The 5964-nt window shown below is 44.1% G+C and overlaps 1 protein-coding gene across 3 annotated transcripts in view; it reads right to left on the bottom strand.

The window, feature by feature from the left end:
- The window catches only part of kdm6ba (lysine (K)-specific demethylase 6B, a), an 88069-nt gene that overhangs the window by 22608 nt on the left and 59497 nt on the right, over positions 1 to 5964 (bottom strand). The window contains exon 1 of one of the 3 annotated variants that reach the window (XM_035675858.1): positions 4466 to 4874. The exons of the other annotated variants lie outside the window; for them this stretch is intronic. The gene's annotated coding sequence lies outside the window, so the exon portion shown is untranslated. Of the gene's footprint in view, positions 1 to 4465; positions 4875 to 5964 lie in introns of those variants that run through there. 3 annotated transcript variants of the gene reach the window in all.

Genomic DNA, 5964 nt, shown 5'->3' with positions numbered 1-5964 from the left:
ACACACACACACACACACGCTGCGACTAGCACAGAAATGCACTAAACAAGACAAGAGACTCTGCTCCCTTGGTTACAGTTGCTAAGGGAACCAGTCGCGTCTTTACTAACAGTTATTAAACTAAGCTATAGAGGCAGAGATGGACACAGACATGAACATGGTTTATGAGCTTTTTACTGATCAACATGTTTACTGAGATCCAGGAGAGTCTGACCTCACACACCACCCTCTTCCTCTTCCTCCCTGGACTCACAACATTAGGTCTCATCAGCAGTTTGTGTGTGTGAATAACAAAAAAAACAACAACATGGATGTGTGTATCAGAGTTAATGACAGCATGTGTACAGATGGCCGGTGCAGCGTTGTTCTGACAGTGGGTGTAATTACGCACCTATCATTTTGACTTTATCAGAACAACTGTGACGCAGGCTGGGCTTTGTTATGACGGCGCTGTTCATTCATTTAGTCCAGAGACTCCAAGGCCTGTTTACAGATTCCTGAAATACCAATATCGTTGATCTTTGAGGTGTTTTTAAATAAATCTCCCATGATGAACATGGGCCTACTCGCAGGCTGAGTTGTCATTTATTTTATAGCGCGGCTGAGGTGGGTAAAAGTAGTAGTAGGTGAGGGTGAAGGGTGGTTAAAAAGGAAGGAAGAAAATTCTTTCCTAGGTGTGACAGTGTATGTGTGTAACTGTGTGTATGAGTCAACCACACACACAGTGTGTAGGTTTGCACACCTCCCTCCTACTGTGGCATCATCATCAGTGGCAAAGAGCCAGAGATAACACAGAGGAACTGAACTCAGAGGGAAAAACTTTCCCCTTTTCTCTCAGTCTGTTGAACAGGACGTAAACACCCTCTTGCTCTCTAACACAGCTGTACTCAACCAGGATGGATTCAACCTTAACATTCTTCTTTTCTCTAATATCATTTTTTGATTCTCTGTTAGAAATGCTGCCATGTTTTACATTAGCCTATTAGCTCGACTTGTGGTTGCATTTGAATCGCAGCCCACTCCTGTAAAAGCTCTCTGTAAGTTCACTGCTCAACTTCTGGACTGAATTATACTGATCTGTTTTTCCTTACTGTTCTCAGGTCCACAACACAGCATAATGAAACCTGGAGCGAGACCACAGCTGCATGTATGACCAATATTTACAGTTATAGATGTCTAAGCCTTGTGGTTGGCTGGCAGTATAGCCGGGTCCTGCTGGTCCATAGACTAATGAGGAATATGTAACAAGGACCATGACTTCATCCATACATGTTAGTGATTAATGTAATACAAACTCATATTCCATATTTCAATCCCAAAAAAAGCCTTTCAATGAGTATGTAGTATGTAGACCCCTTATTTACACAGTTGTTGTGCTCTTTATTGCCTATTTTTGTATTTTCACCTCATTTGAACCTTATTATTTCTGCTGCAATGACTCAGTTTTCCCCAATGATCTATAAAACTAATTCACATTATATTCGATAGCATGAGCACTGCTGTATTTTATCTGTCTCGCTCTTTTCACCATTTTTCTTGTATTTCACCTTTGGCTAGTACCTACTAGCTAAAAGGACTAAAATTAATCCTTTGCATAAGCTGGACCCTACCAAAGGCTCTTATTTCGTGGGGCCTGGCCCCCACTTTGAGAGACCAGGATCCACAGCAGGCAGTCTCACGCTGCATGGTGGAATTCCACACTTGGTTGACCGAGTTTTTGCCCCCCCCTGGCCCCAACCAAACTCTTCATCCTGCTGTCTGGACAAGCTCTGTGAGCTGAAGTGCTTCAGTGGACTGCAGGAGACTAAATAAACTGACAGGTATTTTACTGCAGTATTGAGGGCAGTTGTAATGCAATAAATTCAGTTAGTACTGTACTATAAAGACTACTGTACTTCATGTCTATGATAAAGAGAAAGGGACTAGCTATGATAATGCCTCTTTAAATGTTCCGTGTTTCTGCTGACACGAAGTGAGGGGAAATTCCTCAGCTGGTTTCCAACTACTGTGCCAACTAACGCGTAGGAGAACTTGTGTTTTAACGCCTGACCTGTTGGGGTGTGTGGGGAGTGTTTGAGAAAAGCAGAGCAGATGTTGTCCTGCACCTCCCTTATTCCTTCTTTCTCGTTTTGTGTTGTTCTCTAGAGGAGAAACGACACCCTTTACTGGAAAGGCCGCAACAGCGTGGTGTCACACAAACAGACGTTTCATCATGACATCCAATCACTTCCCTCACCCGCTTCGCTTTGAAACAAACACTGTTTTCTGTAACGTCCAACAAAGATAGTTGAGAGGCAGGAGCAGGACCCTAAAATCTGTCTCTCACTCACACTCACACAGCTCTCGTTTCATCACTGTCGAAGCAGTGTTAGATGAGTAAGCACTTTAAGGCAGCCTACTGACCCATTTCATTTCCCATGCCAGCCACACACATAAAAGGAAAACTCTTAATTAGATCAAAGTAACCCTTAATTTTCTTAGGACAGCCAGAAACACCACCATCAAAGCTGTATAAGAAGGGGGCGGGGGTATTGGGAAACTGTCCCAACACTCACTTCTCTTCTGCTTACTCAAATTGTGAGTCATACACTATTGTTGAGTTAGCAGCCTTATTTCCAGCGTCATCTCTCTCCTTTCCTCCCTCCCAGCGCGCGTGTGTGTATCACTTCAATATTCCTCCATGTTCGTCATCACTCATAGTAAAATGGGCGGCGATTGTTCATTCACTCTCACACACACACGCTCCTATTGAGATCACGGGACAAACAAACGGGGGCGGGGAGCGCTGAGGCAGCACACAGCCGGCCAACAGAGTGTGTGGAGCTGGAGCTTTAACTTTTTACAACCTCCGACATCAAACGCGGAGACAAAACGCGCCGCTGGTTTCCATGCCAATCGATGTGATTGATCGGAAGTGAACCTTCAAAGGTTTTCTTCGCGACCCCATGCCAGCACACTCCGCTCTTCCTGATATTGACTCGTTTATTGCGGGCAGTAAAGTGACAAATAAGCCCCCCCAACCAGCCACAAACTCTCTACAACTGTTTGTCTGACTAGCAGTGAAAAAGGGTGACTGATTTAACGTCTGTGGGTAGTAACAACCAGCAATATCAGCAACTATTACTTACATCCCAAGGGGACATTACCACGCCCCCACACTGCTCAACTTTATTCCCTGTTCAACTTGCACTGTTCTGGGGGTTTTCACACACCGCCGTGCGTAATTTCGGTACAAACTTCCCAAAACGCACGGATCTAAACAGACATGCGCGCCAGCTGGGTGCGTTCAGGTGTGGGGACTTGCCAAAGCTAACCCCAGCTGACTCCAGTGGGCTTTATTAACCATGGATCAAGATAAGAGCGCCCTAAGTGTGTTTGAAAGTCAAAAAGTCATCCAGTTTGTCATTCTGGACTTCTGTTCTCTCTAAATACGTTAATTAGATAACAGGTCACGTTGACCAAACAACACTGTGTGGTCAGACTTTAGTGCACCAACTACCCCTGAAACCCAGACCTAAAGGGCAGCATCAAAACACCGCCCTTCCCCCCAAAAAGGAGAGGTGATGCAAATCACTTCCTTTCAATCCGGCTCTTTGTGTGCGTAAGGATGACTGGGGGGTGATGGGGGTGGCAGCTATCCATTCACTTTATACGGCTGCCGACCTCAGTGATCCTGCCCACCCCCACTCCTGCACATACACACACACAATGGCGTGAGGTCTCCTTACACAGGCAATTTCTCCCCCTGTCCTCTAGTTCTCCTTCTTTCAGGAGTTCTCAGGGCAACAATGTCCAAACAAGAACCCGGGGTGTCTCAAACCAACACGAGGATTATGCCATTTCCACTATTTCATGAATACACGTACCAGAACCACCACTTTATATTCCAGCCAGTGTCATTATCTGCCATTCATATGAGCTGAATTACACACACACACACACTCTCTCTCTCTCTCTCTCTGACCGCCTTCCCTGTAAGGGACAAAACCTTAAACGTTGGGGGATTACTTGGGGGGCTTTCGACCCAAAAAGCCCACGAACCCCAAATTCACATTTACACAAACTACTACGTGCATGATTAAACGTGTTCGGTAAAGATGATCAATCGTGTATGTGCGGAAGAAAACAGTTCGCCGAATGAAACACGCGTGGGATTAAAGTCACCTGCGGTTAAGAAAAGCACAGCGAAATTCCCCCACCTCATCGATTACAGGCGATCAGGGGCTCCGCCTTAATTAATTACAATAATTCACTCATTGCTGCCCCGAACGGAGCCGATTGAAATCAACATGATGACCTGATGGAACAGCCCACAGTATATCTAATGATCAAATACCTCGACACACGGCGGGGTATCGTGTTAAAACGGACTTTTTCATTAACACTAACTTGCCTGTTTACAACCCAAACACAGCCAACTGGACGTTTACATGCTCCCAGTTCACACAGCTGCTTCTGCACTCACCGTTCATTCAAGTACTTCAAAGGGACGCTTCAGAAATAACACAGCGTCCGAATAGAAATATGTATCCTGTTCCTTGAGGTCCACGGGAGTCTTTATAGTCTTTGTATCCGTATAAGTTTGGAGCTCCGAGTCTGCAGAGAAATTCCCGAGCAGCCGGCTGAGCTCTGTAATCCCTGTTAGTCTCAGTCGCTTCCTCTCGAAACAACCATGAAACTTGAGCGGCCGGAGAGACTCTCTGATGTCCGCGATCGGCTTCTTCTTCTCTATATTCTGCTTATTATTCCGTTTGATGGCTTCCTTTGCCGTGCAGCGACAGTCCGTCTCGCTCGGGTCTCTGTGTCTCTCCGCGTCGAGCTCCCTTTCCTCACACAAACACACACAAGCAGCCGGGTAGGGATCGTACAGCTGAGGTCTGCTTTAAAGGGATAGCGCAGCGCACGGTGAGAGGCGGAGCGCGTTGACGTCAGCAGGAGTTCCCAGCGCAAACTGGACCAAAATCCGACTGCTCCTCCTGACCCCCCCTAATGGGTTTATTCATCATTTGTACCTTTTTATTTATATTTTGTGGTTTTTAGGCTGACTCGTGACCGGCTGTTACTCAGTGAACAGCGCCACATTATGTTTCTGTGTGCCTGTCTATTTTTGGATAAGGAAGAGTATGCCCCCTGACGCCATACTACAACAGGAAGACAGATACAGTATCGCAGGGCTTGGATTAGATTTAGTGGACTATAAATAGGTCCAGTTATCAGCTACAGGCAAAATAAAATAAACTTATTTAGAACTTTACATCACATACACTGTTTAGTTGCTCTTTGTATGGGTTAATAAAGAACACACACTGTAAGATACATATGTATTATAGACACATACACATAGGTTAATAAGGCTTGAACTCTTTTAGGGAAACTTTCATATTTGAGATCATAAATAGATAATAACAACTCATTCTAAGGTAACACAAAACACAACCATTCTAATTTTAAAGTGATTATACAGTAATGAAAACATACCTATGAATATTCTATTCACTTTCTGCCAATAGATCCTCCTAAATGTTACACACTTTATTCAGGATTCAGTAAAGCCATTTTTAATAGTTTGAGTTACCAGGTTATCCCTCTTGTTGGTGTTTATTAATAAATGCTTAATAAGATGTTGAGAAATGGAGTTTGGTCCAGATCCTCTGGAACCTTTTACAGAGAGTCAGTGGGGCATTTAATGATGGGATATATAACCCAATGTGAGATTTGTGTATAGATTAATATGTATGTATACTATATGAACTGTAGTACATAGTGTTTATACAGTACACAGTCTGCATTAGACAGGGTAGCATGTATGTATACAATGGATAGACAGATAAATGCATGCTGTAGTTGGTCTTTGAATAGCTAACTAATGTATTATTTATGATCACAGTAGAGTACGTATGGCTAGGACTGTAAAAAAAGCCTGAGATATGAGGCTAATAAATTCCTTGTAACTTTCACATCTAA

The sequence above is a fragment of the Morone saxatilis genome, unplaced genomic scaffold (genome assembly GCF_004916995.1).
Source record: "Morone saxatilis isolate NCDOM2014 unplaced genomic scaffold, NCSU_SB_2.0 Contig4, whole genome shotgun sequence".
In the NCBI taxonomy this organism is placed as follows: Eukaryota; Metazoa; Chordata; class Actinopteri; family Moronidae; genus Morone; species Morone saxatilis.
The sequence above is the reverse complement of the archived record's forward strand: the minus strand, read 5'-3'. Positions and strand labels throughout refer to the sequence as shown.